We start from the raw sequence: 14,715 nt of genomic DNA on the forward strand, positions 1-14,715 counted from the left end.
TATAAGGGGATTTCAGTAAGTAAAACACTTTAGAAACAGAGTGAATTCATTAAGTGTGAGCACCATACAGAGTAAATAAGTGATTGAGGGGAGGGGCCAGAGTGGGAAGGAGCCAGAAGTCCATATATAGGACAGGGATTGTGGTTGAACTTTTGTCTGATCCTTATATATTTGGGCCCCATCTCAAACCACTTAGTCCCCCTTCCAGAGGTTACCCTAACTGCCTTCAGTTATTTGGGGGCATCAATCTCTCTTAGCTGCTTTCATCTGACAAAATGGGTGATAGATAAGAGGGCAACAGAGGAGGACCCATTAAAGAGGCCACTATAAACCTCAACAGATGGCAAAAGTCCAGAACACAAGTCAGGAGGTAATAATTATACAGTCTTGTGGGGAACATTAGAAGTCAAAGTCAATGAGGAAAATGTTCACAACAAAATTAAAATAAATTTTGTTTAGTAAGGTGAAATGCAATTGTACAACTGGCTGGACCATGTATCAGAGTTCTGTAGAAGGATAAGGTACCTGTGAGATTCTTATGTAAGGAACTAGCTCCTGGAAGTTTTGCAAAGAAAGTCAGTTAAACTCAGCATCCAACTGAAAATTCAAAAAAGAAACAGAATTATTATTTTATCTGTTTACTTTTTCCATTTTTATTTAAATTAGAAACAAGATTGTTTTACATGTCAATCCCAGTTCCCTCTCCCTCTCCTTCTCCCCTGCCCCCCCACTAACATCCTACCTATCCCATACCCTCTCTGCTCTCCAGGGAGGGCAAGGCCTTCCATGGGGGATCTTAAAAGTCTGTCATATCCTCTGGGATAGGGCCTAGGCCCTCCCTCATGTGTCTAGGCTCAGAGAGTATCCCTCTATGTGGAATGGGCTCCCAAAGTCCACACCTATGCTAGGGATAAGTACTGACCTACTACAAGAGGCCCCATAGATTTCTGAGGCCTCATCATGGACACCCATGTTCATGGGGTCTGGATCAGTTCCATGCTGGTTTCCAGTGATCAGTCTGGGGACCAAGAGCACCTAATTGTTCAGATCAGCTGTTTCTGTGGGTTTCACCAGCCTGGTATGGACCCCTTTGCTCATCACTCCTTCTCTGCAACTGGATTCCAGTTCAGTTCACTGTTTAGCTGTGGGTGTCTGCTTCTACTTCCATCCGCTGCTGGATGAAGGCTCTAGGATGGCAAATAAATTAGTCATCAATCTCATTATCAGGAGAGGGCATTTAAGGTAGCCTCTCTTCTGTTGCTCAGATTGTTAGTTGGTGTCATCCTTGTAGATCTCTGGACATTTCCCTAGTGCCTGATTTCTCTTTAAACCTATAATGTCTCCCTCTATTATGGTATCTCTCATCTTGCTCTCCTCTGTTCTTCCCCCAACTCAACTTTCCTGCTCCCTCATGTTCTCCTCACCCCTCCTCTTCTCCCTTTCTCATTCTCCTAGCTCCCTCTCCTCTCCTCCCCTGCTCCCAATTTGCTCAGGAGTTCTTGTTCCTTTCCCCTTCTCTGGGGGACTATGTATGTCTCTCTTAGGATCTTCCTTGTTTCCTAGCTTCTCTGGTGGTGTGGATTGTAGGCTGGTAATCCTTTGCTCCATGTCTAAACCCCAAAGAAGCTAAATATATACAATGGAATAAAGAAAGCATCTTCAACAAATGGTGCTGGCATAACTGGATGCTGGCATGTAGATGACTGCAGATAGATCCATGTCTATCACCATGCACAAAACTTAAGCCCAAATGGATCAAGACCTCAACATAAATCCAGCCACACTGACCCTATTAGAAGAGAAAGTGGAAAGTAACCTTGAACGAATTGGTACAGGAGGCCGATTCCTGAACATAGTAACACCAGTAGCACAGACACTGAGATCCACAATTAATAAATGGGACCTCCTGTAACTGAGAAGCTTCTGTAAGGCAAAGGACACAGTCAGAAAGACAAAACAACATCCTACAGAATGGAAAAAGATATTCACCAACCACATCCGACAGAGGGCTGATCTCCAAAATATACAAAGAATTCAAGAAACTAGTTTACAAAACACCAGATAATCCAATTAAAAAGTTGGGTACAGAACTAAATAGAGAATTCTCAATGGAGGAATCTAAAAATGGCTGAAAGACACATAAGAAAGTGCTCAACATCCTTAGCCATCAGGGAAATGCAAATCAAAACAACTCTGGGATAACATCAGAGTTGCTAAAACATCAGATAATATCAGAATGGCTAAAATAAAAAATACCAATGACAGTTTATGCTGGAGAGGATGTGGAGAAAGGGAAGCACTCCTCCACTGCTGGTTGGAGTGCTGATTCATACAGCCACTTTAGAAATCAGTATGGTGATGCCTCAGGAAAATGGGAATGAGTCTACCACAAGATCCAGCAATTCCACTCTTAGGCATATACCCAAAGAAGCACATTCATACAACAATGGCATCTGTTCGGCTATGTTCATAGCAACATTATTTGTAATAGCAAGAACCTGGAAGCAACCTAGATGCCCCTCAATTGAAGAATGAATAGAGAAAATGTGGTACATTTACACAATAGAGTACTACTCAGCAGAAAAAAAGCAATGGAATCTTGAAATTCGCAGGCAAATGGATGGAACTAGAAGAAACCATTCTGAGCGAGGTAACCCAATCACAAAACAAAATAGTATTCTATTGAGACATTTTTATAGGTTCATCTAGCAATGTATCCAAAGACATTGTTTGGATATCATGAATAACTTTCCAAAGCTGTGAGTTTGATGGCAGAGTATCTGGCAGCCCTATTTATCAGGGAACATAGGTGGTTAGGGTGTGGACCCTGGAATTAGCTTTTGCTAAGAGGAAAAAATGAAATTCAGGGTAAAGGGAATGGCCAACTGAACTAACATGTGAGTCTCATACCAGTAGTATGGCACACTTAGGTATAAGGTTTCTCTGTTCACAGCATCCTTGTGTATGGGAAACAGGTGGACAGAATAACTGCTATTTACCTTTTTGTTGTTTAGACTTTTAGGATGCTGGTACAATCTCTAAGATCCTCCACTGGGCAAAAGAATCCACCGAGTGTCATTTGAAATGTGAAGAGTAATTCATCTTCCCTTTGGATAAGGAGGAGGTTTTACTGGTCTGGCCTACATAGCTAAAGACAGGATCAGCAGACTGCTAGCAGATCTTATTTCTCTTTGCATCCTTATCAGTAATGAGGTTAGCATTCAATTTTCTTTGGTGGGAAAGGGTTCTACTTGAGCCTAGGGATGTCCTGCCATACAAATGTATTGTAAATTTAACCAATTTTATTCAAGCATTCCATTTTTTACAACCAGGTTTTTAACATTTATCTTATTTAGAATATTATTTTATATTAAACAAATTTTAACTTACTTTAAACTTGTTTTCAGTTACCTGTTGCAGGTTTAGCATTGACAACATATAGTCTTCTTTATAATGGGAGATATAAATTGGACTTTCTTCCAAGCTTGTCCCTGTAAATGAATTAAATATGTACTTAGTAAGGCCACAAACATTGTTCAGAACATACTAAAGACATTTGATTATTTGTAACATGACTGGTCATTAACTTCTATGTATCCAAATAGATAAAACTTAATAAAGTCATCAAAGACACAAGGGATTAGACATCTTTTAGTCATTTTTAGCATGAATATATACTTATAATCCTAACAATTTATAAATCTTAGTTGTCAACCGTATATTCTCATGTCCTCTACCAACTTTGTATAATTTACTCAGACCTTTTGTGACTAGCTGTAAGAGGACAAAGACACAGCTTTGTCCTCTTCTGTTATTTCTTAGGACAAATTTTCATTTCACCATGCAAAATCCATCTTTATCCAAAATATTATAACCCTTTATAAACTTTGTATAAGTTATTTAAAGCTTCTGCAACTTGGCTGCAAATCTTGTATTTTACATCTGATTAAACATTTCCCCTCATACCTATGTATTGTATCTTTACATTTCCCCAAACAAGAGTTGAATCCAAGTTACAACTATGGTATTCTATAGCAAATCAAATTTACCCACACAGATATTTATATATTAATCCTTTTGTTACATTTTAAGCTATGTTTTTTTCCTACTTAGAATTTTGCCACTTTTAAAACCTTCCTCAACAGTCTTACATATCCTGAGAGAAAGAAAGTTTACATTCCAGCAAGGGCTTCAGAGATACCATATCCTTAAATAGGGAAACATTTTTGTAAACAGAAATCAAGAAAAGAAAGGCCAAGAGGACAGGGAGTATTCAAAGATCTAGGCATCTGTAATTATATTTATCCATCTTAATTTGTGTATAAGTTTCTCTTGAAAAAAACCTTTAAATTCCATGAGATAACCAAGAGTATGAGCAAGAATATTCAGGCTTGGTGGTGCAGAAAAAAAAGGCACACCATAGACAGAAATACTGTCTCAGTTTATGGAAGCTGGTTTGGAGACCCAGTAGAAATGGCAGAAATTCCTAGTAAAAACAGTTGTCATTAGGACCCTGTATAGCTTCTATCTCCAGTCTCCCTTGGAGTCACAAAGACAAAGCTTTCCACTCCCACCCCTAACCCCTAACACCACTGCCACCTTAGAAAAATGTGCCTCGAATAGAAAAAAATTGCCTTGCAACCTGTAGCCTCTCTGAGGTGGGGTTCTGGACTCATTGGTTAGCAAAGCTGCTGGGATCCTTAGGGTCTCCACAAGGCTAGAGAAGCAGAGAGAGCTACCGTTTGCGCTCTGTATAGATTACAGCTACCACCCCACAGCCTCTGCAGCCATCATTGTCCCTTTGCAGCCAGCTATCCTAGTATAGATTTCATCCTGACTTTATGGCTCACTTTCCACCAGAGCCCTTTGGGAAAGGGGGCATAGGAGTTACTAAACTTCTGGCTCTGGTTGTGGTTGTAAGCAGGAACTGAGTAGCAGGAATGAGAAGGGTTGAGATGAGCTGGAAGTTATATAGTGTTGAGGGTCCTCCTACCACTCTCCTTTCCGTTTTATGAAGTAATCTAAATTAGTTTCAATATCAAAATTGAAAATGTCAAATTCAAACCAGCAGTGGCTATTGTACAATATATATTAAAACCAGATTTGGACCAAGAGCTGAGCAAATGTAGCTAATCTGGGGGTCTCCCAAATGGAGCTCTTTTAGATTGGCTTGAAGCCATGCCAAGCATGTTATTTGATACAGTCAATTTGTAACCCATGGTGGATGTGGAACCAAGGTGAAAAACAGGTCAAATCCAGCCATCTGGTGATGTCTCTCAAGTTTCAGATTGACCAAAGGTGCCTGGAAGGTAGGGCCATGCTCAAACATGGCACCTTCCAGGAATGGAGAGAGCTGGAGGGCCAGTGCAATGCCTTTCCTGAAGTTATCTGCCCAGGCCATCCCAACAGATGTTCCTTTCTAGGATGACTGAGTAAGTTCATCTGTAATCTTGTAGCAAAGCTGTTTTACAACTGAAGCACTCTATTATTCTCCAGTAAGGACCCAGGGCTTTATGAGACTCCTGCTGCTATGCTTAGTAACAAGGCAGGCTGAAGAAGTGAGGAACGGGTTGCCCCAGAGGGAAAAATGAAGTAGGGGAGCCCTAGGGAGTATAGTGTGATACCTTCTAGATCCATGCCAAGACCTCCAAGTCTGTAGAAAACAGCCCGGTGAGAGGATGTTAGAAGAAACCTGTGAGTGCTGATGTTCTAGAACATATTCTAATAGGAGACAGCCTGAAGTTTAAAAAGTTCAAGAAAAAATGTAGACTAGCTAGCTGTCAAGGGACTGTCAGTGAAAAGGAAGAAAGCAAAAAGTGGACTAAGAGCTTGATAGTAGAAATCCCTGGGAAGAGAAAGAGTTGGATGCAGACTTGAAAGTGGTGCTCAAGAAGGGCATTAGAGATGAGGCATGCATAGACCAGGTGAGGTGAAACACCTTGCAGAAAGAGATTGATGGAAAATTGCACAAGACAGAAGCTTCATGGAATCCAAGAAGTAAATGGGAACCCAATTTGGACAGTGGGGTGCTGCTGACTAGGAAAACAAGGAAAAAGAAGGAAAATCTTACAGGTGGCTTTAAGCATTTGTTCTCTCATTAAGAACCCACCCACTAAAGAATTCACCTTCAGTGCAACTGAGTGAACCAACATGGCCTTTGGGCTGTGGCACTCTGCAGAAGAACCTGCAGCAAAGCTATAATGGCCAGGTAGTGAACTGGAAGTACTGTCAGATGGCAGCCTTTGCTTTTTCTGCCTCCATAGCTCCATGCAAACTCTTCCATATCAAAGAGAATGCATTCGGGTCTATCAAGTTGGAAGCTTAAACCCTTGAATATTTTCCCCCAAATAGGCCAAGTTGAATCTCTTATTCAGTTTCTTAAATGAAGGCCATCTGGCCAAATTATCTCAAATCAAATACTGGCAAGAATTTAAGAACTCTAAATGAGCTTTGAACAGGAGCAGCAGCTTGTATGTCAGGAGCCATAATATGTAAGGGGCTAAATCTCCTATTTTCTGTTAGACTTTTAATTCCTGTTGAGTGACATTGTTATGTAAGTAATAATGCCTTATTTCTTGAGGTCTTAACATTATGGTGTACATACTAAAGAGTTTTCCTTCTATTACTGTACCTAGTAACTTTATGGAATGGTGCTATTTTTATTCCCATTTTATAGGTGTTAAGAACTGGAGTTTAGTAATAAATAAAATTGCCCAAGGACACCTATCTGTTATAGAATATTAGTTAAAATATGCTACATTTGTTTATGTTGTGGAACATTTGTTTAATGATGCAAAGATGTACTGTATTCTTTTATGTTGCATTTGTCTAACTCTGTGAAGCTGTGTTACTTTGCCTGTCTAAAACACCTGATTGGTCTAATGATGATCTGAATGGCCAATAGCTAGATTTGAGATAGATAGGCAGGGCTTCCAAGCAGAAAGAATAAATAGAAGGAGAAAAAGAGAAGAGGGAGGAGTGAGAGAAAAAGAGGAGAGGAGGATGCCAGGGACCAGCCATCCAATCATACAGCCATATATGGAACAAGAAGGAAAGAAATCATATACAGAATTAGAGAAAAGTAAATTCCAGAAGCAAAAGGTAGATGAGATAATTTAAATTAGAAAAGCTGGCTAGAAATAAGCCAAGCTAAGGCTCGGGATTCATAAGTAATAATAAGTCTCTGTGTAATTATTTGGGAGCTGGGTGGCGAGCCCCTCAAAGAGTAAAGAGTAAAACAACCAACTACACATATCTGTAAGTACGATCAAGTGTTGTGGTTTTATAATCAAGCACTAAGTCATTATTCATTATTATGAAAATCCCTCTAGAAAGTTCTTACCTGAGTACTCTATGATAATGAGAAGATGGAAGAAGGAAGTTTTGTGCTGTGTCTAAATTGCAGGGAGTGGAATTAATGCTAACTGGAAACTAGCAAGCTTGTTTCTCCTCCCATCTGAAGTTAAAGTACAACCAGGAAGATAGGGATGAATATCCCTTGCTGTAGGATATGCTCTTCTGAGTGAGTCTTACCTTTCCAGCTGTCATTCTTCTGTTTGAATGCTTTGATATTGCTGTGTCAGCTGAAGCCTCAGCAACATTCTTTCCTTTTATTGAAAATCTTTTTATGGGGGAGGTCCTTCTGTATATATGTTTGTCTTATTGGTTGATAAATAAAGTACTGTTAGCCAATAGGAAAGCAAGATAGGTGGAACTAAGAGTCGAGGAGGATTCTGGGAAAGATTTATCATAACATTTTTTCTCACATAACATATTCTAATTACAGTTTCCCCTCCCTCTACTCCTCCCAGTTCCTCCCCTCCTCTCCTCTCATCCAGATCCACCCTCTTCCTGTCTTTCATTAAAAAGCAAACAGGCCTCAAATAGACACTAATAATAATAATAAAGTAAGATAAAATATTAAGTAAAATAAAACAAAGACTAACAATGAATTGAACAAACAAACAAACAAACAAAAGGAAAAGAGCCCAAAAGAAAGCACAAGGACCAGAGACTCACTTGTTCACACACTGGGGAATCCCATAAAATCTCTAACTGGAAGCCATAGTACATATGCAGAGGATCTGGTACAGACCTGTGCAGGCCCTGTAGCAACACATTTTAAACAACACTTTTTACAGATGGAACAATGGCAACTTCCCAGGGCTATGAATTTTTTTTCCTCGCTGTGATCACAAGAAACAGACCTCAGGTAATTTCTATAGTGAGGTCAAATGTAGGAGACATGGCCCTATGGGATGACAAAGGAAGGTGTTTTTATCAGTTGTGGAGACAGTTTGCTGTGTGTGGAGTTAATAGCAGGCTTTAGAGAGTTTCAGATAATGAGTCACACCATACACGAGACTGTCTTTCTATTCACTGGCCTTTTACTGCCTAACATAAAATTTCAGATAGGGATAATTTTTTTCCATCCCTGGCCTGATGCTTTTTTGTAGATATACAAGATCAAGCTGACCTAACAGTTTCACTGGGCAGAAATCCTGACTGAGATGCTCAATGGAGTGTTCACCAAAGAAATCCTATCCTCACTGCTCTATGCTCCTCTGTGCTAACTTCATTGGGTTAGTAGGAAACTAGGAGAATCAATTCCAGGAAGTATATGCTTGCTTGCCCTTTTCTTGCCTTCAGATGGGGGAAAGGAAACAAGCTTGCTATTTTCCACTTAGCATTAATTCCACTTACTGCAACTTAGACATGGCACAAAACTTGTTTCTTCCATCATCTAATCCTTAAAACAATCCAGAGGAGAAAAAACAAACCCTTTTGTAGTTAAGGAAACTTACAGAAGCCACTCAAGAACATTTTTGCCTATTCCTTCAGTTTTGTGTGCCTGCTTCTGAATCAGAGTGCTTAGGAATGGCGATTACCCTCTCCTGCCAGGAAGAGGACACAGTAATGCAGTATTACCCCATGAGGTGGTAAAGCAGTACCTCATGAAGCTGACTCAAAAGCATGAATCAGGCCAAACCCTCCAGGCACACCTGCTAACAAATACATATTTAATCATTTCCGAAGAAGATGAACTTTTTCCAGTCTTTCCTGGTTCAGATTTGGGATATATAACAGAAGAGGACATCTTAGCTCACAGAAACAATTCAAATGATGATAGATAATTGATGGTGTGCTGTCTTGTGCCACTGACAGACACACTGGTGAGTCATGGTTTTTCCCTGTGTACAGTGCCCTCCTCAGGATGTCTGCAAGTCTTCTGTATGACATCTCATAACTTGACCTCTGTACAACAAAACATGTTTCCAAGAGATATTGGCGGTATCTGGAGGTCTAGTACCAAACAAAAGACTTAGCTGAACTTTGCTTGGGGACTTCTCAATGGCAAGACCCTGTCTTAAACAAACAAACAAATGAATGAACCACAAGTGGGGACCCAATTTCCCAGCTAAAATATGGTAGTTAAACTGGGACTCCTTAAGATCTCTTGTAATTCTTATTTTCTACCTTTTAATCCCTTAAACAACAGAAAAAAAGATGAACTTGTTCCTGTGTCCCTATTCAGCATTAAGAACATCCTAAGAAACACTTGGGCTCTGACTATTTTAGGTTATAAAGAAAAATGAAATTAATGTTACTAATCAGGGATTTAAAACAGGGTGATTATCCAGGATTATCAAGTGTAGAGAGGGAAGGGGATCCATCAGCTTTCCAGACATTAAGGCGTGGAACTCTTGCCCCAGTTGTGTTTTGGGGGAAGAGAGTTCGCTAGGACCTTGGCACAGGTAGGAGATCTTTGTTAGGATCAAAAGTCTGGGGACCTGAGAAGGGGTGTTTTTTTCCTGGATAATAAGTCTATCCCATCAGGCCCATTCCTGTGGCATAGATTTTAGTTCCCCAGGTTCTCCCTGTTTCTCAAATGTCAGAATCTTTCTTAAGAAAATTCCAGACCTTTAATTTTATGGTCATTGGATTACATTTTTTAATTGTATATTCATTGGGAGGGTTTATATTATCTATATATACATATATGTGTATATATATTTGTGTTTCTAGGAAGCCTATGTTTACCCCAGTTTTTGTAATGAAAACTCCCTTGTTTCTGGCAATTAGGGGGGCATCTTGCAGGTCATTATAGAGTTGTAAACTCTGTATAGCTATCTTAAAAGATAAATTCCCATATTTTTCCTTTTTCCAAAACAACCAGATACTTAAGTGGGCATCAGTGAGCAATGGTCAATATGGAATATGGGTTACTAGTCTGTAGCTACATTAGCTATCACCTCCCTGTATCTGTCTTCCTCAGTCCATGTGGGGGTTGGACCATGAGCCTTTACTCATACCAAACATAAGACTCAGGAAGAGGTGGAGAGGGTCAGGAAGTGGAAGGGCCTGGGGCCCAATGAAACCTTAATTTTAATGGGTCCATAGTCTGAAGACAGCACCATTGGGTTGGGCATTCGGTTCACATAGGTCCATGGAAGGAACAGGGTCAGTCACTCTTAGATTATTTTTAGCCTTTGCAGCTGCAGGAGAGTCAGCTTCTGGTGAACTGCCTGTAGCTTTGCGAAAGGAGTTTTTATTCTTATACAATTTACACCTTAGCAAGTCAATTTCCACTTGCAAAAACCTCTTGTCTGAAACTCCCTAAAGAGACAAATGCCAAAGCATTTCCCAGTTACAGCACATCTCAGTTTTCTGAATCCTCCCACAACCATGGCTTTGAACCTTTTAGGAGACACTCAGATAAGATTTGCATACTTCAAACAGAAGGTAGCAGTCACAAAAGGGAGCAGTCACAAAACACAGCTCAAAGCCCAGGTGCTAACACTTGGGAATCAAAAAGTTGCAATGATATGCGTCTCAACTGATTCTGTGTGTGTGTGTGTGTGTGTGTGTGTGTGTGTGTGTGTGTGTGTGCGCGCGTGCAGAGGATTGGTATTTGGTACAACCCACCACTAGGGGGAGAATGGGGGTATTTATATGATGTGAGGGCTTGAGGTGCTCAGAAAAATACCAAGAGTAGGGGAAAACCACTTGTCGAGCACTTGCAAGGCTCTGGATTAGATCTACAATACAAACAAAAAATTAAATAAAAAAATTTTTGAGAACAGATTGTGTGTCTCATATTGAAGTTTCCCCTATTTTTTTACACTATTTCCTTAAAAATGTTTTAGAATCTTCATTTACCCCATTCTTCCAAGTGGGAGATAATGTCACCCCATGTGGACTGCATTTCAGAAACTGGCCTATTTGATGGACTGGGGAAACTGCACACAAGGACACACACAGTCCAAGACTATGCACAGGTCAGGTGATATGCTGCAGAAGCTCTTTGTGTGCTACCTATAGCTAGCTCAACATGGGAGGTAAATTCAGGTTCTCATATCTATCTCAGGCTCAAACACATACAGATGCAATACAAAATGCTTTACACACTGCCTTGAACATTGTGGGTTCCTAAGTCTATAGGTTCCATGGATACTGCCATTTTGTTAACACTAAAATTGCATCTACTAGTTATGTTGTCTCTCCTTGTGTGCTGATCTGGTCATATGGTAGATCTGTTTTTGTTGTTGTTGTTGTTTTGTTTTGTTTTGTTTTGTCCCTATAGCACTCCGATGCGCAACTTATTATTTTTAATTAATTTTTCCATTTATTTTACATACCAACCACAGTTTCTCCTCCCTGCTCTCTTCCATTCCCTCCCCCCACCTCCGGTCTACCCTCGCTGCATCCACTCCTCCTCCATTCAGAAAGGGGAAGGCCTCCCTCCCAGGGAATCAACAAAGCATGGCACATCAAGTTGAGGCAGGACCAAACTCCTCCCCCTACATCAAAGCTGAGCGAGGCATCCCTGCATGGGGAACAAAAAGCTAGTTCACAATTATTATTTAGTCACATGTCCATTACAGAGTACCAGCATGTAGAAGCCTCAGATATATATATATATATATATATATATATATATATATATATATATATATATATATATATAAATCTCTCTTTCACTGGTAGGTAAGGAATATCGATCTTCCACATGTCAAGCGCTCTACATTCCCAGTTTAAGGTCCTGTAGATGCTGATTTTATAAATACACACCCTGGCCACAAATATGGTGACAGGTTCAACTGCTTCATCATCATCATTATGATTATTATTTGGCTTTATTTTTTGGTTTATCGAGACAGGGTTTCTCTGTAGCTTTGGAGTCTGTCCTGGCACTCGCTCTGAAGATCAGGGTGGACTCAAACTCACAGAGAACAGCCTGCCTCTGCCTCCTGAGTACTGGGATTAAAAGTGTACACCACCACCGCCCAGTTATTATTGTTAGTATTGAGACAAGGTTTTACTTTGTCAAAGAGGATGGCCTCAAACTCACAGAAACCCACCCGCCTTTGGCTCCCAAGTGCTGGAATTAAAAACCCACTATCTATTTTATTCTTAAATAAAAATTAGTTATGGGACTGATAATCCACCACTTCCTGTAGCCAGGGAGCTCTAAACCATAATAGGGCTGACAAAAATGGCAAAGCAGCCTGGGCCAAATCTACTCTATGGCTGATTCTGGATTTTACGGTTACGTAACATGCTATGATCACGTGAGTCTGGGCTAGCGGTCAAACGATGACTATGGTCATGTGACGCCCAGTCTTCTTCGTCATTTGAAGATGGCGCATACAAGAGGCACGCCCACAGCACGCACATACGCATGAGGCATTTGAAGACAGCGCATTCAACGAGCACGCCCATAGCACGCACGCACGCACGCACGCACGCATGCACGAGGCATTTGAAGACAGCGCATTCAACGAGCACGCCCACAGCACGCACGCACGCACGCACACACGCACGCACGCATGCATGCACGAGGCATTTTAAAACAGCCAATTCAGGGTGTACGCCCCGAGCACGCGGGAGGCACTTCCTGGAGATCGACCGACTCAACGGCGACCAACTGAACGGCGAGCGAGCAAAGAAGCGGTGGTTTCGTCTTTGCAGTGATGTGGTCCTTTCCAGACAAGAATCTGGAAGAGAGGTAGGATGCCAAACCTGCAGGGTTTTTCTCAATCTTACTCGTATCTCTAAGAATAATTGCTAAGCATCAGCCATTAATTACGTTGATGGTGGCTTCCGTAGATCTAAAGAGGAATGAATCTTTAGGAGCTGTGATTCCTTCCGGCTCCGGCCCTGACTAGAGTTTTAATCAAGTCATTTTGAAGTCAGATCAATTCATTTCTCAGCATTCCCACCAATTTTTCTATCTCTGATGGTGGGGTAGGTGGTTTTCTGGTAAGGACTAGATTGTTCCACGAGTTTACTCGGGTATAGCCTGCTGAGATGATGAGGCGAGGGGTTGCTATGGAGGCAAAGAGAAATTTTATGTATGTGACCGAACTTTACCACTTTTGATGGAGAAACCCTGTGTTCAGTGAGTGGGGTGGGCAGGAATCTTATCTAGTCATCGGAGGTCTGGTTCTGTTGGTGGTGACACTGAGGGCTCAGGATGAGGTGGGAAGCTGAGAGGCAGTGGGAATGGCGGAAAAACAGAGAGCGGCCACAAAAAAAGCAGCAGGGAAGGGGGGGAGAGGTGGTGGCAGGGTGGCCTCGCAGCTGGGACCCGCCATCTCAGGATTTGAAATCCGCAAAGCGAAATGAGCGGGAAACGTTCATCCTTCCGTTGGTAGGCAAAGCAGCAGTGGCAATGCAGAGTTGCCATTGTGACAAAGCCACCTCTCGGTGGCAAAGTTGCTACGCAGGAAAGCAAAGACCTTAAAGGCAACCTCAGGAAAGGAAGAGTGGCATAGGATAAGAACCCACTGTAGGGAGGCGAAGCGGCTGAGGCGGTGGCGGAGGCGGCGGCGGCGGCGGCGGCGGCGGCGGCGGCGGCGGCGGGACGCGAGGTGGGGGTGGATTTGGGGGCAGCGAAGTGGCTCAAAGTGGGGGAAGCCTGGGTAGAGAGAAGAATCTGCCAAGGGAAAGCCACTGTGGGGAGGCGAAGCGAGCTGGAGAGGCAAAGCGGCCAGTGGCCAAGGGAAAGCTGTAGTTAGAAGTCAAAGGGGGCGGGGCAGGGGGCGGGGGCCAATCTCGGTGGGAAGGCAGATCGGCCAGGCACAGCACGGAAAAGCCTAGTCAGGGAGGTAAAGCAGCAGCGGGGATGGGAGTGGCAGGGAGCAGAGGCGAAGTGGTGCGGGCCAGGGGTGGGAGGGACACTAGGATGCACCAGGGTGGGGAGGTGAAGTGGCTCACGCTGTCTGGGGCGGGATGGGGGTAGGGCTTCGAAATGTTGGCAAGGAAAGCAGTGTCCTCATCGGGTGAGCCAAAGGGGCCGCAGCTGCAATTCAAACTTTTTGGGGCCTTGCTGCACCAGGACAATGCCTTCCTCTCAGAAGCCTCATCTTTTCCTTATCGCCTTTTTATTTATTGTCTGTGCATCTTTGCCTTTTAAATATTTGCTTGAAAAACTAATGGTTCCTCTTATGACATTTTTGTTAATGTTTCTCTTCATCCCTTTTGTTTTGTTTTTGTTTGTGTAGACCTGGCTGTCCTGGAATTAGCTCTGTTGCCTAGGCTAGCTTCAAACCCCCAGGGATGTGGCTGTCTCTTCCTGCCAAGTGCTCAACTTCCTAAATGTCAGTTCCTATGGACCATTGGAAATCCAATCTTAACTTCTTCGTCTTTTTTAATTCATTTAAAAGACAGGAAGAAAGACTTTGAAAAGTATTGGAAATGTCAACCTAGTTA

The sequence above is a fragment of the Cricetulus griseus genome, chromosome X (assembly GCF_003668045.3).
Source record: "Cricetulus griseus strain 17A/GY chromosome X, alternate assembly CriGri-PICRH-1.0, whole genome shotgun sequence".
NCBI lineage: Eukaryota > Metazoa > Chordata > Mammalia > Rodentia > Cricetidae > Cricetulus > Cricetulus griseus.